Source organism: Centrocercus urophasianus, unplaced genomic scaffold (genome assembly GCF_019232065.1).
Source record: "Centrocercus urophasianus isolate 14NV4802_14NV808 unplaced genomic scaffold, USGS_Curo_1.0 seq_10, whole genome shotgun sequence".
NCBI lineage: Eukaryota > Metazoa > Chordata > Aves > Galliformes > Phasianidae > Centrocercus > Centrocercus urophasianus.
In genome coordinates, this window is record NW_024884142.1 from 18984915 (window position 1) to 19012420 (window position 27506).

At 34.6% G+C, this 27506-nt stretch overlaps 1 long non-coding RNA gene across 1 annotated transcript; it reads right to left on the reverse strand.

Moving 5' to 3' along the window:
* Positions 1 to 5565: 5565 nt before the first annotated feature.
* LOC122164844 lies at positions 5566 to 27506 on the reverse strand. The gene is made up of 4 exons (XR_006170325.1): positions 27455 to 27506; positions 22110 to 22175; positions 8423 to 8616; positions 5566 to 5939 (listed from the first exon to the last, which is right to left on the reverse strand). It is a non-coding gene; the product is annotated as an uncharacterized LOC122164844 (long non-coding RNA).

Consider the following 27506-nt stretch of genomic DNA (forward strand, 5'->3'; position numbering starts at 1 on the left):
TTAGGTACTTAAATAAGTTTCTGTATGCCTTTCCACATTCCTATAGGTGTCTTTTGGCTACGTTACTACTAAAATCTGTTAAAATTCTCCATAATGAAGTTGAAGTTGTATAAGCACAATATTATGTGAATGACCATATTCACATGCATGTATGTTTAGAACAGCTTGACTATGATCTTAATTAGAAAGAACATGTTACTGAATGCCACAGTAATCTTATCTCTGATATTATGAGCCATGTCTTCTTTCATTTCTCAGAATCATTCTATCATTAGGGTGACATATCAGCTTTCATTATGTCAGAATGTCAGATTATACAGCATAAATGATTGTGATGTGTCAAGCCAGGCAGCATGGGATAAAGCAGGACTTTCTATTATAGTATAAAACTTTCCATTTTTTATTTCCTTCAGAACTGTGCCTTATTATATCAAAACCCAATATAAACAGATGCAATTATTGCTTGTCAGCACTTACCAGTTTCCACTTTTTTTTGGTGTCTGGAGAGATTCAGATTTGCTGGATGTTTCCCCGGCTGGGCACAAGGAAAACTAAAAACTGAATCGCACACCCTTAATTCCCCATTTTTTTGTGCCCCTATTCCAAAGGATAGCAATGGATGTTTTTCTGAAGATGTTCTCAGGTTCATGTTTTTTGTGGATTGTTTTCTTTTTATTTTTTGGGGAGTAGTACATTCCTCCCCAGAAAGTTACCACACTATATTGGACAGACAGAGCTAAGATTCCCAAATTGGTGCAAAGGAACAAGACCTCTCAGAAGTCCCCTCATCTGAGACACAGTTCCCATCATGTCATCTCCCAACAATGCTATGTCAACAGGTACCTGAAAGCAGCTCTTTATACCTCATTAGTCCAAGACACTGAAAGAATTTTCAAAGATTACTGTAGTCCACAGATTAAAGTAGGAAACTACAGACAGAACACAATAATAGAATAGAATAACCAAGAAGCTGGGTGATATCATACTTTCACAAGGGTGATTCGGTTTGCATTTTATTGTATTTCAGCCATTAACTGCACAATGTACTAAAAAGCAACTGTTAAAATTAAAAACAAAACAAAACAAAAAGACAAAAAAAAAAACCACTACATTTTGAATTTGCAGGACCAAGTAACTCTAGCATGAGATCTTAAGAGGACTTTCTGAAACTGCTAGGAAACTGGGAATTTCTTAAGCACTTTAGGGAAAGGATGAACTTATTGATATTTTAAGAGAACAGGAAAATTGATTCAGTCAAATGTAATTTCATGAAAATATGATGAAAAGAAGCTGAATCTGACAAAATAATTACAACCTGAATTATCTGCATGTTTTTAATTAGCAAAATCCAAGTGAGGTATTTCTGAGAGTCTTCCAGAGTCCATACCTATTCTTAGCCAGATTTTGTTCCTCATCACTACTGATGGTGTGGGAGAAAATGCAAAATGTCCTGCACTAAAATCTGAACATACCTTTCTAAAGTGCTATTTGCTAGAAGTATCACAGACTAAGAAAAACAAAAATCATTGATGAATAATCAGTGTAATAAAATTTAAAAGAAAAGCTTATGAAAGCTAGACAGTTAAACATAGTATTGATAAGTAGAACTATTATAATAAATAAAACATCAAACAACAAAGGAACTGTAAAGATGTACTTCAAATACATATGGAGGAAATGTAAAGTCTGATACTTCAGACACTTAAAAGGAACAAGGATGAAAGTTGACAGGTGTTTTGTATTAATATTAGTAAGTGCTCAAATCAGGTCTTTGCCTTCAAAATGGAAGCTGATTACCAACACGTGAAGTTTGAATATAATTTGCTAGAGGGAAGTAGTATTGTAAAGGCACAAAGGCAAGTAACTGAACTTGCTTGCTGAGTTCAACACAGATGTGATGATGTGATTTTAACTTTTGCAAACTGCAAGTGCAGTGACATATTTTTATAAATAATGCACTTGAATCTGCAGTGTATAAAGTAGATCAGTAGAAAAAGAGGCATTTCTAGGTTCTTGTCTGATTCTCAGACAACACCTTGTTATATACTATCTTGCATGAAAACATACCAAACAATAAGTTATGTCCTTCCTCTATGTTGTATTGCTTCAAAGTCCGGTTCCTAGAAGGGCAACTAATCAAATTATTTCACAGGGGAAAATGTAATGTTGAGAGTTTTACCTGCAAACTGGAGACATCACCTGTAATTCTGACTATAAAATCCTCAGCACATCAAAAATCAATGCCAAAAATAGCAAGGGTTCCTTTTTTCTACAGTAGCCTTCAGGAGATGTTTTGTTGTCATTTTTAGCAGTTACAACTAATATTGTAGAGCTAATCCAAAAGGAATTATAAAATGATTGTAGAAAAGCTGGATTTTCTCCAGTTCTACAGAACAGTTAAAACTGATCAACTCTCTTGAAAGATCTGGCACATAGAAGTCCAGCATTTTAATTCTTTGTTTTCTGTTACCCTTTTTTTACTGGGAACTCTTCAATGAAAAATTGGTCCAACAATTCAGTTGACAGCCTTTCTTTTCTACTATCTGAGAACTAAACCAAATATTTTTTAAGGATTTGCAATACGCACTGTAAGTAGCTGTTATCAATAAAATAAAAATATTACAATTCATTCAAAATGTGTTTCCTTTACAATTTAGATGAGTTTTCTAAGCACTCATGCCGTTTCTTATCTTCCATAATGAGGAAACCAATGAAATGAAACAATATATTCCCGTTGTTTTATAAATCATATGTCAAGACTCCTTAAATTCTGAGCCTAGAAGTTTACCCACCATGAAGTTTAACAACATATGAATTTTCAAGTACTACAAATAGGAATTGCAAAAGAAAATGTAATTATGTACATAGACAAGATCTTTCACAGTCATGAGTGACTAAAGATCTTTTTGACTTCTCTGAATCTCTTTTTTTTTTTTTTTTTTTGCTTTTAGATCAGGGTCTGCTTTTCTCATTTTACTGGTGAGTTTACTATCCATAGTTTGATCTAGCCACCATTATTTGTAAATTATTCTTTTTTATTACTATATGTGAAAAAAGAAAAAAAAAATGATTTGAAACAATTATTGGAAAGCTAAAAATGAATGAATCTAACACTGCTGTTACCTCAGATGATAGGATTTTATTATTAGAGGAAGTATTTGCTTTTCTCCCCTTGGAATTGGCTTGGTTTAAAACTTGGATTTTTGTTCAAGAGCTTCTTGATTAATATACTGGAACTAATCCGTTCCAGTAGAGACCCATCAGAATCTTCACAGCAAATGCATGGGGCCAATAAAGGGAACAAAGTTTCTAAATTTTGGACTCAGGGAAGTCTGAAGTTCTAAACCGTTTTTACTGGACTCAGGCCTTAGTGGATACACTTGCAGTAGGAAGAAATTTTATTTTTTTGGTAATGCCCATTGTGTGTTCTAGTATATAAGTATTTATTTAACAGTGTGGGTGTTGTACCTAACAAATAGCAAATGCCTGTGCAAGGATCACAGTGTGTATCTAACTGTCTTGGCAGTGACTTAAAAGTTTCCCTCAGAAGTTTTCTTTCACTTCTATCCAGAGCAGCTTATTATCTCATACTGAGAAAACGGTGTTTGCATTTTCAACAAAAATTTTATTTGATCTCCCATGCACACAGTCCTTCAGATGACTGCAGGTTGATAACTTTACTGCTATCTCTAGAGTTTGACTAGATTATTTGTTCAAAAAAAAAAAAAAAAAAAAACAACTAAAAAAAAGAAAACAAAAAGTATTTCTCCTATCTCCTTTTTCTAGCTTCTGACCCTGGTCTGTCTGTCCTGCCCATCCTAATAAAACCATGAAGTAAATTATTTCACTGCTTCGTCTAGATCTGTTTGGCTGCCTGACCTTTCTCAAATTTCTCCAAGACTGCAGAACACACTGCAATTTCTCTGCAGCAGAGCTTCAAGTCTATTCTTGCAAATCTGTTACATTCTTCACATCAGTCCATAGCCCAGACATCTCATTTTGATTTTTTTTTTTTCCTACATTTATTACTTCAGCTGCCAGTAGGCTACTGTAATCAAATTTTGGCAAGCTACTTTGCCATAGGCACACTGAACCCAATTCTTCTGTCTGTCTATTGCCCATCACTACACTGATAGACAAAACCAAGGGAGAAACAGAACAACGGGAAGTAACTAAGTCTCTCCAGGCTTTGCTAACTACCCAGTAGAATACAATTTGTGTGTACACGAGAGCAAAACCCACACTCTGAGTGTATAACTTTAATGTGGCCCAAGAGTCAGTAGGTTATCTTCAGCCAGAGCCCTGCAAGTAACAAGCCCATGCCTGGCTTGCCTGTACCACTCATTTTTTTAACCCATGCTAGAAACATAACCAAGTTTGTTTGTTTGTTTGTTTTTGTTTGTTTGTTTTTTTAAAGGCACTTTTCGGGCAAAACAGTCAATCTTTCTTCGGGACAGAGTTGCTTGCTTTGACAGCTATGTTGATCATATAATTTACATTATGCTTTAATGGTACAGACCAGTTTAAACTTCATCTTCCAGTTGCACTCTGAGAGTGAGAGCAGGATACGAGTCCTCCTCACTGTGCTCCCACCTGGCAACAAATGCCAAGACTCCTAATGCCTCCCCCAACTCAATACTTTGCAGGATAAAAGCCTGTGCATTTGTTCTAAAACCTTCATACTTTTATTAGTACCATATTTTTTTCATTGCTGACCTCTTGAATGTTGTCATTCCTTGTTGGCAACAATACTTTGTCTAAGCATTGTCATGAGTCAGCAAAAATTATAAGCAAGCAAAATAATATTCTATCTTAGCTACTATCATGAGAAGATGTGAGGAGCAGAGATTTGTCATATGCCCTTGTGACCTTCAACTCAAATGAGATTATTTCCTGATTTTCTTAACCTCCTTTTTCAGTGAAAGCAGGAGTTAATATCACTTGCTAGCAAAGTGCTACACCGGAATTGCTTCTAGAGTTATTCCAATTCCAATATGGCTTTTGCTTAACAATCACTATCTACAAAAATAAATGATGGTGTTTTCCTTTCAATTGCTTTATTAAGAGACAAGTTTAGGAATCCTACTGAGGACTGATTTTTAACAAGGACTGTTGCAAATTTAAAAAGCATTGTTAATTCAATCTGATAATGACAAAACCTTTTGTTCTTCTAAAACTGATAATTTTCCTTGCAGAAGCCTTTAAAGGACTAAAACATTATGATATTAATTCACTTTTCCTGAAGCAAGCTCTTCAAATTAAAGTTCTCATTTGAGTAAATCCCAAAAAATAACAACAAAAAAAAAAACAGCTGAAATTATTTGCTGTAGCAAAATTCAAGGCTTTTAAAAACAGAAATCATACAATTTGCTTAGTTCCATTAGAATTTATGTGGAAAAAAACCCAAAAAACAAATAAACAAAAAAAAAAAACAAAACAGAAGATGTTAAAGGGATGATTGTATCAGTATTTTTATATAATCCTTTTCCTAAGGTAATGGAAGATTTTCTCATAACATATGTTCTAATTTAAAAAAAATCTTATCAATAATAAGAGATTGAGATTATTCCTTACCCTGAAAGGGCCACATGAACAAACTTGTTCCATCAGCTGGTATAGAAGATAAAGGCAGCATCCACTCTCAAAGAATAAGTTTCAGTATATACGCACTCCCATAGCATATTTTGTGTTCAAACTTTGCAAGGTGCATGTTTGCAGTCAAGCAAGAGTTAACGCCCTGCATACATTTGAGACAGCCTTCGGAGTCACACTGGTGATGGTTAATCCGGTCACTGAAAGACTGTAGCTGAAGCCCAGTCCACTTACATCTGGGTCTGCCTGAATTATGGATCTCCCTCCTTGTGCAAAAGCTCCATGCTTGCCCGAGCTAGTGGTTCCTTCTCCTAATCCCCTTTCCTCAGGGATTTCTCCAGCTGAGACTGCAAGAGAAAGGTTGAATATCAGAGAGGCAGGGAACAAAGTGCTGGGTATAAAACTCAGACTGCCAAAGCCTGATAAGGTCAGCTCTGCAGGGTCCCACATTTATGGGGGAAAAAAGATGGGATGAAAAGTGAATAATTGAGTCTGAATTTTTGGGCTGAGCTCAGTGAAGAGGAGATGGAAGATGGAACAATATGACAGAGGCAGAATGCTCTTCAAAGGTTAAAAAAAAAGTAAGGCAGGAAAGTTTTAAAGGTAAATTTAGTTCTTCTCCCCCGCTGTCAGGACAATGATTTGTATAAGAGCTACAAGAAAGTTTAAGATCACTGCAGAAGAAAAGGATAATTGTAAGTCAAAAGAGAGATTGTGAAACAAAAATGTAAATCAAACAGAATCTTGTTTTCTATTAACATTTATATTTACATTAGCATATATGCTATGTTTTACATCCTTTTCTTATTATTTCCTATCCCAAAAGGTATAATTTATAAGAAACTGTTTGCCAGATGCAGTCTGATATGAGTTGCACACAAAAAGCTCTAGAGATGAATCATCCTTCTGCTACATTATCTATAGTCTTGTGTATATCCTTAAGACTTTTTTGTTGACCAAATTCTGATAAATAAAAATGGTGACCTCGGAAAACTTTTCTTTTCCTCTTCCTACATTTTTATATGACAGTGGGGGAAAGACTTCCCTATTACACATTTAGAAGCACTTTTGATGTGTTTGAATCACCTGAAACAAAAGCTGTGGTTCTGTTTGAATCCTATGTAGTGGTACATAATAAGAACATTTCTGAAGCTCAATAGAGACAAATACATTAACTATTGCAGCCACTATGTCTTATTAGTGTCTTCATTCATTCATTGTGCATGCACACTTGGACTTTTTTAATAAGGTAACAACATGAGCATCTCAGAAAAATGGGCATCGTTGGTCCCTTAGGAAGGGCATATTCCTTTCTTACATAAGAGCCCAACATTTCATGTGCCCTCAAAGATTACTATTCACATACAAATTTTCAAATTCAAACATGAAAGTTCACCTTTTCATTTCAAATTTTCTTTGGTATATATCTCCTTTAGGGTAAATTAATGGGAGCGTTTGGCTGCTGCTTTGAAATATAGTACCTAGAGCAGAAGGCTATAAAAAGTACACTGAAGTGGTTTTGCATCATCTGAAAATCAAGTTGACACTATCACCAATATGATTCTCGCTTAATAGGTCTGTGAATTCCAAACTGCATCAGTTCTACAAATGGTAAAAATTTGCTAGCTGCATTATTACCATTGATACGTATAGGATGTTTTCCACTAAGAGAGAAAGGAGCCATGAGACTCATGATTTTCTATTCTGCAGAAAGGCATAAATCCTTCACAGGATTGAGAACTTACAATGAAATTGTACATTATGAATTCAAAAGGCTTAAAAGTCTATCCATAGAATATTGCAGAGATTTACTCTCATGATTCACAGATTTAATCCATGCAATTTCAGCAATATGGTTTTTTGTTGGTGGTGGTGGTGGTTTTGTTTTGGTTTTTGTTTTGCAGTAATATAGTCACATTCCATAAGGGAAGGTGGGAATAGCTACAGTATGTGCAGCATTTAAGTATGAGGGAGCTGTTATTATAGTTAACTAATACTTTATGGAAGTTCAGTATGCTTCAAATGCATATGCCACTGCTTTAATGAATAGTAGAATCAGCCATATATTCTTCACGGCTGAAAAATTAAGGGTTTGCAGCAGCAGTTCAATGTAGGTAAAATTGAGTTTACCCTTTCTCAAAGGGTAAGACCAAAATAGTTCTTCCTGGAATACATTGTCTCCAAAGCAGATAACACATGAATTTGTAGTATGAGAAAGGTTCATTCAGGAAGATATGGGAGATGTTAGTGATAAAAAAAATTGACTCTGTGGGTACAGTGAAGCTTTGAGAGTCACTCGGGTGACTCTGATGGAGAAACTGGAACGTGCTGGTAGTGACTTAGTGACTTTTAGTGTCATTTCCCTCAGTAGCAGCTATCACTATGCTCAATTTTGTTCATCCTGTGCAGGGTTCTTCCAGCCTGCCTTAATATCAGAATGGTGATCCACATGTCTCCCATTGCACTTTGTATTGACTGTATAATTAAGGACACTGACATTTTTACTTGAAATGCTCTCTTTGGCAATAGGAGTCTGTTCCCTCTTTGCAGGTTGTCACTGCCCACTCTTTCACATTCTGGGTTCTCTGCATCTGAGAACTCTGCTGTTTTTATGGTGGTAGCTGGTTGCCCATCTAGCTGCTCTCTGACTCCTCCTAAGCAGGACAAAAGGATAAAATGAGTTGGCAAAGTTCATGAAGATGTAGAGGGGGAGATCATTTACCAATACTCTCACAGAAAAAATCTGGCTTGACTTTGGGAATAATTATTTTATTACCAATTAAAAATAGAGTTAGAAATGACAAACCTTTAACATCTTTCTCCAGCTTACCTTGTTACAAAGCTCAGCTTCATTCCTTCATTCTCACCTTCTCTTCCTTCTCCCTGGCCATGATTGACGTAAGGTAGATAAGGAATGGGGGCTGTGGTCACTTCATAACACTTCATTTCTGCTGCTCCTTTCTCCCCACAATTTTCCTCTGCTCCTGCCACAATCTTGCTCCAGTGTGGGCTCTCTACAGCTTTCTGCAATAAAAAAGATCCATTTTAAGACCACGGAGATCTGCTTATAACCAAGGCTCAGATGCAAGGATAGGTCTTTCACTGGCTGCAAAAAAAAACCAGTAAGGACCTGTAACATGATTTTTTCCAGCTGAGTTCCATGCCTAGGTGGGACAAGGGAGAAATGAAACTCTAACATAAACCTAAAAATTCTAGACAGATTGGGAGGTTGGTCTAAGCGTAGTCACAGGATCTTATGACAGAGATGATAGCATTGTTCCTTTGAAGTGCAAAACTTAGGAGTAAATTACCTACTATTATCAAATTTTAGTGAGATTTTTGAAAGGCAGAAAAGCAATTTTGGGTTCAGGCTATTAGAAACATTTCCAGCCAAAAGCCTATGACAACCTAGGGCAAGCTTGTTTTACATTTGCATACTCAAAATTTCCCAAATTTATCTTAGATTCCATTTGCTACTTTCAAACCCTGCTATTTAGGTACAGTGCATACAGTACTAATACAATACTCTCCATATATAGAGAGAGTCACAATTAAATGTGTTTATTCAATGTGTTGAAAAGAGAGGAATAGGGTACTGGTTACTAGTTTAAATAGAAAAACAAAAAAAAAGATGTATAATTCACATTGAACATTTTTTTTTCATATAAGCTGAATTCTAAATAAATATGACTGTTATTTTTATACTTTTGAATTGTTACAGGGAGGTTGACAAGTGAATACTCTGAAAATTGTTTTTGTCATTTCAGGAAAATTTATGAAATTATGCCGTCCTATTTCTTTTCTATATTTTCATGCAGGTTCTTCAAAGTGTAGTTTTTATCATTGCAGGTAAAATGAAAATTAAGAAACATCAATTTTCCTATATTTTGATATAGATTTATTTTAGACGCCTTATATTGTTTTATATGTATTTTAGACTTCAGCTTTTTGTGTATTCATAGCAATGTTCTGCTAACCTTCAGAATCACTCCAGAGAAAACTGTATTTTTTCACTACAAAATGAGTTGTAATTGCCAGAAACCAGGGAACAAACTATGATTCAAAACTAAGACAGCAATGGTAAACGTCTCATTAATATATATCTTCAATCCAAGAGAAATAGTTCAAGAAATTGTTTCAGTTTCCAAGTGAGAAGTTTTTGTTGAACAGGTTTTTCGTTGTTTAGATGCTGTGGTTTTTTTGTGTTATACAATGATAACACAAAAACATTGTTTTTTTTTTTTAATTGTTTAAATTGATACACAGTCATCTATATATTGATTCATTAGACTCGGAGAAGAGCCACTAAAAGTAACTGTCTTCCTGTAACTGAAATCTGAGAAAAGCTGTGGGCCTTAGAAAGGAGAAGTCTACTTAGGACATTTGTAGACTGATTAACTTCTGTTCATCTAATTTCAGGTTATTCCAGAAGATTCATAAAACATAATTTCATTACTTGTCTTAGAGTCTTTTCTTTTTTTTTTTTTTTTAATGTGAGAACCTGGCAGAATGCTCTATTGATCTATTTTTTAATGAGTTCTCTTTCACTAGAAACTAAACATCTTCTTTTCAATAGCGAACAAAAAATTTTTGATATTATATTTACCAGTGCAATAGCCATAGCTAATTTAGTTATAGTTAATGGAGTTCATTAATCCTGTATAATTCTTTCTTTTTCTCTCAAAGGTACTGCACTGAATAGCATACACTTCAAAATATTTCATTGATGAATTTCAGTAAAATTCTGCATTTGCACTTTAGCCTCATTTATAGTTTATGGAAACTGTCGTTTATTGCTCAAGGAATAAAGTCTTGCATACTCACACTCAAGAATAATTTTTTTTAAAAAAAAAGAGCAAGCGAAGAAAAAAAATACACGCATAGCAGTGAAATTATTCATATGTTTTGTAAAAGAAACTATGCAGTTATTGGTATCCATTTTTATCAGTTTGGACTATTCACTTTTGTCACTTTTGTTTTTCTTTCATAAATTCCTCCCAAATACGGAGACACATACTGAACTTTCAAACACCCCTACCCAAATGAAATGTTTGCTGAGAAAAGCAGCCCTCTGCTGTCTTCAAACAATCAAAACAAAAGGATTTAAATGTTTCACATAACATACAAAGTTTGGCATTTAAAACCATCCTTGCACAAATAACTTGCATCAATACCTTCTTGTATTAGAACCTTTCATGGAAGAAAGAGCAAAGATCACTCCATATTTTTTGAAGGGATTCATCTCAGATAAAATTTCCCTTTGGTCTATGCAATCCATACATCTTCACAGTCTCCACAGCAATGCCTTTTTCACTGAAGAATTATCTGTCATACTCCATAATTAGGTGCACTTTCACAAATATATTGTATAGATTTCTGTAACAGCACTTCATTGGTTTTGTAATCCTTTTTCCTTATGAGCAGTCACCCTTTTGTAAAACGTTCAATACTTTGGAAAACAGAAAGGTTATATGGCATTCAAGTTTCTTCTGTGGTCTTTTGAATTGTACACTGAGAAGTTTCTGCAGCTTACTGCCTATGGTTCATCTGTCCACAGATGTTTTCCTGTTGTTCACTGAGAGCTACAATAAAAAAATGTCTTTGGTGTGTGTCTCGTGCCTTAAGATGAATTAGTGATCTGATGTCTTTTTTTTACAGAGGTCTTTGTTTTTGTTGTTCCAAAAGTTTATTCTTTTCCCAATCTACCACATTAGGAGAGATTATCTTGGTCAGTGGTAAACAGAAGTTCGGCCTACATTTGGATGGGGTTCAAAGGAGTTTTTGCCGTACGAACTCTAAAGGCTGGGGAAGAGATTGATTTATAGAAACAAAACGTCATGAAGTAAGGCTAAATCCTACTTTTGATGTTTGTATCCACAAAAGGGATCTTTAAAGCCTTTTTTTCTTTTGCTGCCTAATTTGATAGGCTCTTAGCACGCACAAGACCTGTGTTTTGCTATTGCTAAAGTTGTGCTTTCATCCATATTAGAAATTGCTTCCATCTTGACAACATGGTAAAAAGACACGTGTATCCCCCACTGAGCACTCCTTGCCCAACCTAATCACTGGTTTTCACTGGACATGATCTACTAGGCCTTTTAACATTGCCCTGGCCTTGGCTACCTGTGAATTGCTGTAAAAGAATAGTCCCTGGGGCTGTCAACTTAAGTTTCAAAGCCCACCAGAGTCCAGTACTTTAATCATTAACCTGCAAGAAAATTTCTGCTTCAAGAGACTTAAATTCATATGCAAATAGACTTCTACAGTATTTTAGCAAATTAGAACTACAAATGCAATCAAGAAAGTAAATCCTAGCATAATGCACTTAATAAGTGTAACTCAAGTATTCATCATATAGATCAAAGTTGTGTGAGTCTTGACTTTAAATGAATGAAATTGCATTTCTTAGGATATTACTTTATGTTAATCTCAGGGCCTCCTTATTTTGTAGAACTTCAGTAGCCACTAAGATACAGAGAACAAGAAGCCAAACCTTTGGTAATTCTGGAAGATAAGGAAAAATTAAAGAAATTGCTAAAAATTTCAATTCTATCCATCCAAGGACATTATTCCTATTTTCCTTGTACTGACTCTCTTTCTGTGGACAATGTGATGTTCTCAAGAGATGTCCTGTTTTTGATTGATTCCTCTTTTCTAACAGGGTTTATAACAAAAAATTCTGATTTCTCTCTTTTTCCATATGCCTCACAGAAGTCATGAGGTACTGTGAAGCTAACATATGTTCCGTGTTCAGTGCTATCAGATATGTACTTTTTTCCAGTCTTAGCCACAAACTGAGGCAACGTTGCAAAACACAATGAGACCAAAACCAATTTAAAGTAGATCCCCTTATGCCTTTGTCATACTAATATTTTTCAGAAGATATGAGGACTATGTGGAAGCTAGTGAAAATGTAATAGAAAATGGAGATCAGATGAAAAAAAATTGGGGGGCAAATTTTCTTTTTTTTTAGGGTTACAGCCTCAAATTTCAACCATAAAATTCAAAGCTGAGCCTGAATTAGCAACTGGGTAAATTGGCGTGCCAGTTGACTGGAGTTGATCTGGTTCCCTTAAGGCCTAATAAAGATCATTATTCTCGTGAAATGTTTTGGGATCTGCATGATACTATTTCACAGAGGACCACAGGAAGGGGACCTCAAGCTTTCAATGCCTTATTATACTTACTGTTCTTTCTCAGCCCTGGCACTGTGTATCATCCTATCTTGGGATTCATATATACTCTAATAAAACTTCCCCCCAAGCCTCCCACAATAAATCCAGCAGAGTTTTTTTTACATATATATGGGTATTATATAGTACAAACTCATACATATATATAGTATACACATATATATATACATTTAAAAGCCCAGTGGTTGAGCTTTTTTTTATAGAATCTGTCAGATATGGTTTACATTCCATTATACTTGGTTCGAGTCTATCTGCCTGAAGCTGTGGGATATGCTGTTTACTGTAAAGGAAGTGGCAACTTCTTCATTCCCACCTATGAAAGTTTGTTCACTTTGTGAATTAAACAATTAAACTGAAACTGTATTCCATTTTTCCAAAGATAATATCAAGTCTGTCCTAAGACTTGTCAAACAGATTCATGGAGCATAGGATGTTTTGCACAAATGTATGCAAGAACTTCTTTATGGTGAGTGTGATGGAGCACTGGCTGCCCAGGGAGGTTGTGGAGATATTCAAGACCTGCCTGGACACCTACTTGTGCGACCTGGTGTAGGGAACCTGCTTTGGCCGGGATTTTGGACTCGATGATCTCTGGAGGTCCCTTCCAACTCCTACAGTTCTGTGATTCTGTGATTCACATTCTGTGTAAAACTGGAGTTTTAGATTTGAGAGCATTTTTAGTACCTGTACTGAGAATCAAAATAAAACAAAAATTTCAAGGTTAATTTGGTAGAAAAAAAAATCTTTTCATGTGTTGTCATTTAAAAAATTTACGTATGGTTTCGGACTAAGACGTATTACTCACATTAATCACAATGTCTTCTAATTCACTTAGCAGTGTGAACATTACATTCCACTATTAGCCCTACATATCTTGGCTGCAGAGACATTCTTCTCTGACTCATGTTTAATTTCCAAATACAGTCTTGGTTTCATCTCATAGTTTTCTCTTTGTTCTCCCACTAAGGAAAGGAGCAGAAATATGACCAAGAAAATATTTCATCCTGTTGAAATATAATTGCTGTAATAAAGTGAGATTTAGGGCAAATTTACCTGTCTTAATTCATAAGCTGTTTGCAGGTACACTTCTACTTGCAGTTTGGGTAAAATGAAATTTTTGTTTGGTAAAATATATAGAATACCGTAATGTTATCTTACTTTAATATAGCTTTGGAGAGCAAAATTATACAATAGAGTCCACAACTGCCACCATAAATTCTTAAACTTGTGTCCAGTGCATCTTGAATAGAAAACATTTCTATTCAAGATTTTTCACTATTATAAGGTTCTTCAAAATATTTTTTTTCTTAAAATCTGGAGTTATTTGGAAATAAAAAATTGAGGTATTCGGGATTGAGCAGTTGCAATTAGTTATAATGCATCCAATACTGCCTGATGTAGAGAGCCTGCTTTGCAGGGGGTCTGAACTTGATGATCTCTGGAGGTCCCTTCCCAGCCCCTACAATTCTGTGGTTCTGCGTCTAAATTTTTTTAAAGTAATTTATTCCAATGTAGTCTTTCAACTTTTATTTTTCCTCAGTCTTCAGTATATTATGAATTAATGAAGCTGTCCATCTGTATTGTCTATGCTAGGGTTTAAAATGCTACAGACAATGAACAGTGCTTTGAATGTAAGCCATCCTTACTTATGCCGCCTATCATTTTCTTTCACAATTATTCAATTTCTAATCAAAGGTTATTTATTTAGAGATCTGTATACAACAGAAATAATGTTTGTGCAGCATTAGCCTTCCTTGCTTGTCTGAAATGTTGTTGTGGGTGACAGGGCATGAATGTTTTGAATTGGTTCCTAAGGCAAAGTACTCCTGACCTCTCAGATTACAAGGTAGTCAGTGTCTGGTATTTTGCTATTATGAACTGAAAGTATGCTAATTATATCAGAGAGGAAAGTACTTTTGCAAAGTCCAGTGGGCAGCATAATTCATTGTAACAAATATGACAGAAATACCCCTATGTGCTGCAGCCAAGTTTCTCCCGATATATCTATTCATGAAATAATCTTCCCAAGAAAGTAAATTATGTGTTGTCAGATTTCATAGCATCTCATACCTCCATCATTATTTCCCATAACTCTACGACAAGGAAAGCAGACATTGAAGGTATGCAAGGAATAGAACTGCAAAATTTGTACGGGGGTAAACTGAAGCAGCAATGAATCGACTACATCCATGTTATCAGTGTCATTACATTTTTGCTCTTCAGTCTATTGTTGTTGATAGGCTAATTGTCTGGAAACCTTGCTGTATTTATTGACTCCTCATTGCGGTGAGAAAGGCTCATGAGATTCAAAAAAACTACATGAACAATTGCAATACACAATATTTTAGGGACCAGAATAAGACACAAATGTTTAGTGGATGTCTCTTTTGTTCATCTTAACTAGGCTGTCTTGTAGAATATTAGTTAGTATAGTAGTATTATATTACTTAGTATTATTAGTATAAAAGAAAAAACAACAATACTGATTACTTTGTGGAAAGCGCTGTGCACAATTCTATTGTACAGAATATCTTTCAGATTTTAAATAAGAAAAAAAAAAAAAAAAATCTTGCTTTCACATCAGTCCCAGATGCTGATATGTAACTAGCCACTGTAATATAGAAATATCAACAACATAAAGTTTGAAGAGAAACATCATGCTGGGCAGAGTATCCTTTCATGCGTTCAAAATTCAGCCTTTCTACATATCAACTTTTCTCTGCAAGAACTCATAGGAAAAAGCCTTTGAAGAAGTTAAGTAACTAATTTTCTAAATTGAAAAGCACTTTAATGCAAGCTGAATATCACTAATACAACTTCTGGCAATGCTTAATCATTACAAAAATGTTCCAAACAAAAATTTTTTGAACATTTGATGTGATAGTCTGGAAAAATCAAGTCCTGTCGTATAAGCTAGTTTACACAAAATTGTTTGATAGAAAATATTGTTTATATTAATCTTCAATAGCTTATAGAGTACCAGCATCCAAGACGAAAAGTTTTGTAATCTTCAACATGTATAACTGGAGCTATGCACAGCGCCTAGCATTGCAAGAAAACAGATGAGCTGCAATAACAATTCAATCAAAATGGTGTAAAGTCTAATGGTATTCTTAAAATACAATATGGTATCCTATGACAGTTCCATCTTTGTCGTGAATTTTGGATAGATTGCCTTTCTACCTGGAAAGAATCAAATTCTTGCAACAAAATGTTAGCATTTACATTCTTTATACAGCAAACAACCTATGGTTAGGTACAAGGCTACTGAATACCTATCTTCACAGACTGTTAGTTCACTCTGGCTATCACTTACTGTCTCAGAAATTTAGGTGACAAAGTACTTACTTTCACTTCAGTTGAGACTCTCACAGACATTAAGGCCTCTTAATCCTCAGAAAGCTTTCTGTTTCTGTGAGATAAAGTAGTGATCCCACAAGACTATATACTTACTGTCTTTGTCCATCTCTATAAGAAGAGGATAGTCATTTCATACACTGCACTCACTGAAGAATTCCCCTACTAAAAGAAATCTCAGCATTATTACAAGGTCTACGCTTAACTGCATCACTTAGTGAAGACTTTTACCTGGCAGAAAACATTTTCTGAGGATGAAGTAAACGACAAACTTAACCTTTGTTAGATAACGGATGGAACAAAAAAAACTGAGTGGACTTTTTTGTCTAGCCTGTCTTTGTTGACTTGAAAATGATTTTTGACACCAGCAGCAAGATTTTTCCTTTAGGATGGTGCAATTTCATTGTGTGGTTTAAACAATTTCATGATGAAATGAAGGCAAGACTGATGAAAGTTTGAATGCTTTCAATTCATTTCCTCCAGCAACACAAGCTCATGTCGTCTCAACAACATTGCTTAGCACATTGTTTGTCACAGTGGTCCCAGCTGATTCCTAAGACACTCTCCAGGTGTCCAGATTAGATTCAGAACTTGATGGAAAGCCGTTAAACGTCATTGTGCCAAGCAATAAGGATGCCTATTCCTGTATCTGCTGAGGACCCTGCTTGCTCATTCCCAAGAACCTAAGGAAATAACAGTGAATCAGATTTCCTCTGCATGTTCACCTTTTGGAATGATTAATACATCACTTTTCCCAGTAAATACCAAGCGATTATTTATAACTAAAGGCATGTGAGCTTCCAGCTGTAGAGAAATTATCCCCCCAGAATATGTCAGTGGTGGGGACAGATGAAATTTTCAGCAAACTAAAGATTTGCAAGACAGCCTTCAGAAAATAACACATATACCCTTTTGACAGGGTGGATATAATTTTGCAAGCAAAATGAGTGTTTAAAAGGCATATGTCAAGAGGCAGCAAGAGCATGCCATTCTTACATGGGCCAGTAGAGCAGTGTCTTCAGCAAGGGCATAGTCACAGAACGCCCAAGCAAAGAAAGCAGGATGGATCTGGTGACCATTAGCAGGGTCAGTCACAGTCCAGTGATTCCCAGGCAAGTCTATGCTGACAGAGCAGGTCTGAGGCCAAGCTGCAGTGTCAGATTAGCAACTCAGTTATACAGTTGAAATTACAGCATTTTGTGCACTTTTTGCATCTTTAATGCTTTTTTTTTTTTTTTCCATCCTGTTCATATCTATTTCTTTTAAATGACAGTTTATAGCCTTGTAGTCTCTTGTGCCACTTTTCCCAGCTTGTTTCCACTTTTCACTACCACTACAATCATAACACACCTCTATAATATATTATCACAGCATTAGAGTCTCCTATACCATACAAAGATTAGCAAAATTAAAAGCATATCTACTTGATCATTTGTGAAACCACTGCTACAGCTAAACCGACTGAGAACAAAATAATAATTTCAGAACAAATGAGAAGGACAAGCCTTTGTCCTGAGGCTCTGTAACATAGTACAAAGCTCATGTCACATTACTAACAATGGGAAAATTGTATTTATGGATTAGAGTTCGAAAATACAGGGAAAACAAAGAGAATGTAGGCATTAGAATCTATTGCATATTCTTATTCAATAGTCAAATGATACTGTGAGTTTGAAAGAAACACTATTCCTATGCAGAAGTCAAAAAAGTATTTGCTTTTACTTGACTGTTTTCATTCAAGTGCATACAAATAAGGACTCAGGAGTATTACTGAGAAGACTATCTGCAGCAGTATCATTCAAATTATGGATCATGGCATCCACAAAGGAATTTTTACGTAAAATTTAACTTAGGGTTTTACACTTACAGGGCTGCAAGCTGAACGAGTTCTCTTAATCAGAAAAATCCTTGCTTAGTGAGCCACATCTGTGATAATATTGGTGTGCTCTCGTCTCCTATTCAGTGGCAAAAACATGAATGTAGAATATAATGCACCTACCTACATGTGGTTCTGAGAAGAATTTAGGAATTGCTTCTCAGAGAATTAATGGATTTGGGCTGGGAATTAAACATAAATAGTTTATACAATTGCTTATAAATGAAGACACAAATATTCGTCTGAGTGCTTACTGTATAATTCTGAGACAAAGCTCTGTGTTCCTCTTTGACCTCCCACAAGCTTTCAGAGATAGCTGGAACAGCAACTAAAATATTCTTCATCAACTTTACAGCTCAATGTTTGTTGAGCCATGGTGAGATCCTGTTCAGCTGAATTACAGAAAACAAGTCAAAAGTTGAGGTTTTTAGAGAAGATAAACTATTGATGGGCAGATTTCAAAGTGTACAGAGGCTTACTGTTCTACAAAGAGAAAAACCCAGGAGTCTGAAAATATATCCAAAACATCTAAGCTTTCTCACTTCGAAAATAAAAGACCATAGATCTTACAGTCTTTCTTTGAATATTTTATCATTCTCTTTCCAAAACAGAAACTGAGTTTCTCAAATAGAAATTCAGAAATACACCAGTTAACCACAGTGTCACAAAGCTCAATAGTTTCACCTATATCTTGAGGTAAATCTTCACATATTTAGGACTATACACTAAGTCAGAAGACTTTTCTCAGACCTAATCAAGGATTTAAATTTGCCTTCTTCAAAGTAGTTGGAGTTGAAAATCTTCATTTTGTAGACTTTTCAGAAATAAGATATTACTTTTCTTTTAGCTAAACTGTGGGCTACTTTTGAATATTTTACAACTTTTGAATGTCTTGATGACAAATAACTGCTTTTCCTCAATATACTTTTGCATTTGATGCACAAATGACAGATTTAATTTTCCTGTGGAGTGTCTAGACAGGAAACTGTGTGCTGAAAATTACTCACTAAGAACATTTTCATAGACATAACAATCCAAATCCCCTACAGATTGCTAGATAGATAGACTATTAGTTGAAAAGATAAATAAAGAATGTCAAAAAAAAAATGCAAACAAATACTATTATATTAAAATGAAAATCAGTTATGGTAGTGTTGGAATGTACTTTAAACATGGCTGAGAAGTGCACTTGCAGAGCTAATATGTGCATATAGCTATTTTGACTATACCTGGTATGACAGCCACTTCTGAGTGCACCACTACCTAAAAAGTACTGTTTGAGAGACTTTTGTGTAACAATAATTATGATAACCATGACAAAATGGTTAAGGATTGGATTAATATCTTAAAAAAGGGAAATGTGTATTAAGATGTATACGTGTTGCACATCTCATGGTCACGACGTGTTGATGGACTGACTCACACATTCACTATTAAGCCTTGTCATATGTGCTTTGTCGGACTGCTCTTGAAGGAACCAACTATGTATTTTCCCTAGAAAGTTTTGAAATCTCTCAGGGATATTTTTTCTATGAGGTAATAATACTTCAGCAAGCCATAACATGGTGTTACTAAACCAAAAAGGATGAAATATGTAGAAGAGAAAATGGAAGTTATATTTCATAAGAAAATTTTCATTCTGAGATCTATTGGTCCGTGGACCCACCTATTATCTCTTTTCTTACTTCAAGGAAACAGAGAGATTCTCATCTCTTTTACTGTTTTCTGTGATACATAAAACCAGATTGAAAAAACTTTTGAGAAAATACACTTGGGTTTTCAGCTTATTTTCTTTATTATAATCTCTTTCTACATCCTTTTTCTGTTTCTTGGAATGGCTTATTAAAGGAAGAAAGTCTTACTGTTGTAAAAATGCCTTCTAGGAATTGAGGTGAAGGCAGATAAATGAAGGTTGAAAGACACTTGACAAATGCATTTCTGTTTCTAATATTAGCCTGATGTTAGAAGGATAATGGAATATGTCAAAAGTGTCGCTGAACCTCTCTCCTTTTCTTGATATAGCTTTTTTGAATGTAACTTTGGAATTTCGTAGACAATGCAGACTTAGTCTTCTAACACAGATTCTTACATTAATTTCTCTAAACATCTTCTATATATTCCTAACAATCTCTAGGGGAAAACCACCTAGTACAAGGACAACCCATCTTTGCTTATCTAATATTGAAGATATTCAACTGGAATTGCATCAGAATTATTTAAATACTAACAAGAAATATTTTTGAACACAAAATTATAAGAAAAACTGAACTGCTTATATAATTAAGGATAATTTATATGTGCAAAAAAAAAAAAAAACGTTGAAAGTGATTTTAAATTAAGAGTAGTAAACTGGTTAACGTAAAAATCAAATATTCATATTCTTGTTTAACCAGCAGTTGAGTTTTTCTCATTTGATCTTTCTGTAAGACTATTTGCACTCCATTTTTTCATGTGAGTTTCAATAATAATTTTTATTTCATTTAGTTTTCAAACCAATGTTGAATTTCAAATTTTTCTTATTAAATACTACATATGTTATAGTGTATTTTATTCTGCATAGCTAAATGTAGTATTAAAAGTAAAGAAAATGTAATATGCTAACAAAATCAGTAACAGTTTAGCCATTAATTTCAGTAGTACAAAAATTTTATCTGATAATATGTATATTAATATTCAATGGGAAGCTAAGAATTAATGTTACTTTTGTAATCATGTCTTGATAAGTTCATGGCATAACTTGTATGGAATTTCCTTGAGGGACTTTAATAGCAAATTGTGTGTATGGACAAAGCTTTTCATACTAAATTAAATCAATACTATAACTGGAACACATCATGTAGTTATCTACAGAGAAAAATCAATATCTATCATTGCATAAAGGTTAGTAGTACCTATTAAAATGAAGGCAAGAATTATTTTTAGTTAGTAATTTACATTGTATTGAAATTTCATTAATGAATATATTTGTAGTGTCCATATATTTCTGCAATGAAAACACACTGATTCTAAATTTCTATAGAAATTCTTCGGTTTTAACAGCTCATCTCACAACCATTCTCACTGAAAACCTTGGTAGTGCTTAAAATTAATAGCCTCAAATTTTCAGAAGTAAACCCACTGGAGATTTTATTGAGAAGGGCTTCACACCATCAAAATTAAGCAAGATAGCTCTACAAACCATCTTTCTGTATAGTCTTTGAGAAGAGAATTTTCCAGATCAGTTCAGTGTTGTGTTCTCTCTACTGGCATTTAAAGTCATCTCTGCATTAGATAAAAATAAATTGTTTAGCTGTGCAAAGAGATCAAAAGATTGGGTAGGAGAGAACTGCCAATGAAGGAACTGAGATGGAATGAATCAAAAGCATATAGTCAGTGAATGACAGCTCAAAGGTCTGTAAAACAATCAGTTGATGTCATTAAAATTAGATCCCTACGTAACCATCTTTACATGGACCAGTCATCACAGCAATGTTCTCTTCCGCTTTTCTCTTTGGGGGTAGGAATGGTCTGAATTACTAATCTATAATTGAGGGTTTGGGGAAAGGATTCCCCTACATCCTTGCCTTCCTTTGTCAAGGGTCCAGTTGTGTCTCCCATGTATATCTAACTATTCTTTGATCACTTTCCTGAAAGTAGGTTGGGTGCAGTCTCACACGTGACAAAGACATGATGTTTAAGACTTAGCAAATTCAAAACAGTCTCAGTTAAATCAAGCCAATTATTTAAAGAAAAAATTTAATGTTCATTGAAACCTCCACAGACTAAAGTTCACAGTCTGAACTTTTATATTTGAGAAATATAAGCCTCCACTAAGCCTTCACAGATCCATAATATATCAAAGTATGTTAACACACTGCAGTCAATCCAAGATCAAGCCACTAATTCTGGCATTCTGAACATGGATGAGAAAACCCATGTCATATCTAGAGAGCATATACTTTTAAGGCACAATGGTAGGCACACTGATGGAAATCCAACACTTAATGGTAGTGCTCCTTCCACATCAGCAGGTGAATTCTCAGCATCCTTTCTACAGCTAGTTTCCTAACCTTCTCCAAATGCAGATGGAAAAAAAAAAAAAAAGCACAGACCTTACACTCCTGCTGTTGCCTGATCCAATGTACATGACAGTCTTGCTCAAATCTTCATGTCCCTAGCTGGAATAAAAAATAAATAAAATTGAGTACCTGATTTCTGTGGTATTGAACCACATTCTTGAGCTTAAATGTCTTCAAGACTTTTTGTTGCCATCCCTTAAGACTCCTACTATTCTTATGGAGTTTTATGTCTCTTCTATGGTCTAATATTATTGCAGCCTATATTTTCACATTATCTATTACAACATCCCAAACTCTCTACAAATGCAATTCTGTGCCACACTATATTTACCTGAGATAGACACCCTGTAGGTTTCCCACAAAGTTTAAACCTGGAATATCAGATGCATCTCTCTTTCTTCTAATCTACAAGAAAGGAAATAACCCACAGGAGACATAGTCTTATTTCTTATGAATGATAGAAATTGAAGGAAGAATATATCATTTAGTTTTACAAGCCATTATCCTCTCACTTACTTAAAAAGTTTGATTATAATAATTTCATTTTATGTAATCTTGTCATCACTGATCGATTAAATACACTGTGCTACAAGAACTCTGCCTATTCAAAACTAAACTTACAAAAAAATTTCAGAACTTATGAAACTGGATTTTTCTTCCAAACTTAGATGCAATATTTGTTCAGAGATGTTCTATTAATTATGGATTACATATATACTGTCTAGATCCTTTTCATTAAAATATGTGATTACTTGAAACTTATTTATTGGCAGAAATTGAAACAGCAACCTGAGTTTTCTTTTTCTTGGAGAACTCATTGTAGCTCTCTCAAACTTAGAGTTTGAGCTGAAATACATAGTACTGATGTTTAGTAATTAATAGTAGATAAATTCTCTGGAATGTCATATATAAAATATAATTTAAGATATCCCCAAGCTATACCATTTGATTTTTTTGTTATTGTCATACTTTCAGCCTCTTCAGTGTTTTTTCCTTTAGCTGTGTTAATTGTAAAACCAAATGGAATATGCATTTTACAATTCTATGTAAGTAGCAGATCAGATGCAAAAATTTTTGTTATGATTTCTGCAAGAATCTGTACGAGGTGTCCTTACTTTAGTATCTTCCCTTACTTATTGCAGTATGATATTCCATGTTGCATTTGGCATTTATTAAGCTGGATTCAGAGGTTACATCTCTTGGGGAATAAGGAAGTTATTAATTTTTGTTAGAATTGTGAATTTCTGGTTGGGATGCCTTTCAACTATTTCTTACAAGGTACTTATTTCTCCTGAGTATTTTTTTGCTATTGTTAAAACTTGAAGCACAAAGACATGTTCTAATAAAATCAGCAAGCATGCCTGCGTGTTTACAATTTCAGTAGTCACTACAAATTAATTGCTTTCATTCTTGTTGTCAGTAAGTCTTTGATTTCTCCTATCTTTAGAAGACAGCTTTAAAAGGGACTGGTTCAAACATACAAGTTGCAGTGTTTATCACTGTGTTCATTAAACACTCTCCAGATTAACATTTTTAATCGTAGTTCCAATTTTTACCTACAACATAATTGTTCTAAACTGTTTCCTGTGGAAGTTTGGGCTTTGACATAATAGTCATAGCCATGTGATGAGCAAATAAAATGCTTAATTTCCCAGAACAGACTGTGTACTAGATTCCTAAGGTCAAGGCATACCTGCAGATGTGCAAAAAGAGACTGATAAACCAGACCTCATATGCTCTCAATGATGACATGATCTTCGCTTACTCTGGTACCACTGTGTACAATTCACTGCCACTCCAGCTCAATGCCTGGGAAGAGCAGGGTACCTCCAAAAAGTAAGCTTGCCAAAACTGTGAATTGACATCGCATAAGGAGCTCCTTATAGCTAACCAATAAAGGAACACTTCCACAAGAACTTGGAATGAGAGGGGGATTGTCCTGTTTATATGAGATCTGCAGGCTGGAAGCCCCTTCTGAGAACAGCTCTTCCTTGATGGATACAAAATAATTATTAACCAATTAGTTCATTAACTGCCATATTTCACACCTTGTCATATCACACATTCAATGGCCAAAACTGCATCTGACACAAATCCTACTTGAAAAGTCTTAATAATTAGGAAAAAATGGAAAGAAATAGAAAAATACTAGGAAATCAGGACAGATGTATGCTTTCTACTAAGTCCTCTGATTGGTCTCTGAGATAACAAGGTAAAATGGATTATTTACTTGAAAAACTGTTTTTTCTCTCCTGATAATTTCTATAAAAAGGAATATTTTTTAATAGAGAAAATGTCATTTTTGGAAAGACCTGAAGATTCTGGAAAACACATTCTATTAGAGATTAAAAGTCCTCCAGAAGCAAGATGAATAGTTTTTCAATAGTCAGGGGGATATGTCAATTAAAAAAAAAAATAATAATAATAATAATAAGATAGTTCAAAAAGATTTAATCTTGGGTCTTTGGTTTCTGGAATTCTTGTACCAATCTCTTTGCATTAATCTTCCATGTGATACATTTAGTACTTTTTTTAAGCTGATAAGAGTTACAATAAATTTCATTTCCTGGAAATTAAATTCCCTAGACTTTCCTGTCCCCCAGCAGCCCTTGCTTAGGTTCGATGCAACAATTTTTTTTCTGCTCTGCTAGTTACAGTTATGTCACTGCAAAGAAAGATGCCATAAAGGAGATAGCCTAAGTTTGTCTTTTTTCATGCTCTATCACTATTTAATGTACAATTTAGATTTTCTTATATTAATTTTAAACACAGAAGATATATATATGTGTTTGGGAATAATGAAGATGTCGTACTTCTCCTGCCCAGTCAAGAAAAGCTCCAGAGATCTTAAGAAGCAAAATGTTAAGTCTACATGCTGAGATATATAGGCACAGATTTTGACAGAATACACATTTATAAAAGCCAGTCCTCTTGAATCGCCAAGCACAGATCCAAACTTTCTCTTCCAGCATACTCTGCAATACACTCATCAACCATGCTGCTGGTTTGGATGTGAAGTGTGTTCAGCTACATCCATGTTAGCACAGAGCAAAGTACAACAGAAGTGGCGCTGTAAAGCAAAACACTTGGTGCTGCAAACCATGTTTCTGTCATATACCTATTTTAGGGAGGGCTCATAGAGTGTATTACTTCTGTTTGGAATACATTAGGTGTAATTTTGGAATGACCACTGTAGCTCAGTTTAATTTCAAAGAGAATAAATGTATGTAATCTGAGGTCACTCAAAGTAAAGCAAAACAGTATACAGTGACCAGAGGTTTATTTCCAAAGTGCATTCCTGATCTTCTCTGGAACTGTAATGGAGGCAAATCCATAATGTAAACCTTCCACACTAGACTGTTGGACACAGAATAGTTAGTGGGTGATAATGCAGAGAATGCTGAAGATGACAGAGTGCCATGTTCTAATAATTTTCATGAGCTGGGAGCCATTAGCTTTCCCTATAACAATGATGATATATTTACCCCCCATAAGTCCCAAGCAGTGGTCTAGTCACAAAATTTCATTTGTTCTATGGCAGATTTGTTTACAATCATCCATTCTCCTTAATTTCAAAATAAAATGAATTTATTTCATTTATTTCAAAATGCATGTAACTAAAACCTGACTAGAGATAAATAGCATAAAAATAGATTTTCTTTCTAATTTTTTAAGCAGACTTCAAAGTTCTAATTGTTAAATCTAGTAAATTTATCTTGAGTTGCTAGTAAGACTGACAAAACTGAAATAAATTAAGACCCAAATGCAAGATTTCCCTAGACTGAGCTGCCAGAAGAAGGTCCCTCTTAAGTGTCTAAGGAAAAAAGAATAGGGGTGTGGGTCCTAAATCACTCCAGAAGGGGACTGACAGATATGCATGAGGAAAATATATGGACAATGTGAAGAGAGAATCTGGGGGAAAGGTGGAGAAAGGATAATTAAAAGTTGCACATTTTCGAAGTGGTACTGCAAGAGGAATGGGCATTCATTTCAGCAGGTACTTAACTTTCCCCTACAGGCTGAAATGCCTATAGTTAGGAAGTACAAGTAGTAAGAACAGCTACTCTCCATTTTTTCAACCATCTGTACATTGTGGTCAAATGATAATCAACTACTGAATTTATTTCTGCTGAGTAAGATACTTGCTAGCTGTGACACCCATGGTAGAGACATTAATTCTGATAAATGTCTTGAAAAGCCTTAATGGAAATACCTGAAGTATTTTGACAACCTGAACCAATGCTGCTGAAAGTACATTGCCTCTAGATCATAACTTCTATTGCTGTCTACTACCAACTAATACACCTCTTGCTGAAACCATACTGACGGTTTCATACCATCCAGATTTAGTGTAGTTATGTTGCTTTCTGTTGGTATCAAATTCAGTCATGCTATCTGTAATATGAAATTTTTGAGCATGTGTTCACTACAGGAGAGTTTTCAGTGTAGATTCATAGATATTCTCTTTAGTTAAGTATTCAATCAAATTTCCCTTTGTTTGATTAGCAGATATTGTTAAGCCTATCCATTTCATACCATAATATTTTTATTAGTGTAAACACAAAATTGAGTTTTTAAACATCCCTTCTTCCTTCTGTTATTTCTACAATTACATTTCTATATTTATGATTTCCAAATCACTACTTCTATGAAAATCAGAGGCAACATTAAAATGGAAGACAGATGACAACTACTACTGTGTTGATAGAATTGAAAAGAAAGCATTTTGTATGTCATGCAAATCAATACAGAATGATTGTATTTTGAAAGCTGAATTAACAGTAAAAAAAAATAAAGCCATGAAAAAAAATAGTTATCCAAACATATCTGGATAATTTTTTAGAAAAAGTACAAATTGCTTCTTTTGATGATTCAACGGGAAGATTTCATTAACAAAATGTGCTTTTAATTATGGATATTTTGAATAGCATGATATACAAGATGCAAAACTGTTAAAACTCATTAGTAGGGTACAGATGTTTTATGTACTTTTAAACTGCAAACTAAATTGATCATGTGTCTTTGTAAATAAACCAGCTGGCTATTCTTTATTAAGGCATCTGTCAGTTCTTCATATAAAAAGATAGTAAAAATGAATGTAGAAAGCTTTTAACTCAGAACCTCCAAAGACATTAGTTTAAAGGAGTGTGTAAAAGAGGAAAAGAATATTTAAAACTGATAACTACAAACAACAAAACCACAGGCAACATTAAATCTGTCATATGGCAACTAATGTTATAAGCTTTCAGCTGAGTCACTAATCTCAGAGCATACTGTCATACTAATAAAAAAGTTCTTCCACCTTTAATAACAAGAAGGATGATTATGTGAAGAGATTAACCAGCTCAAACTCCTCTAGGAATTCAAAATTTGCTTACCTTAATCTTTGTACTAGCTGTGCAGGAAAAGCCTTGATCCTCTCAACTTTCA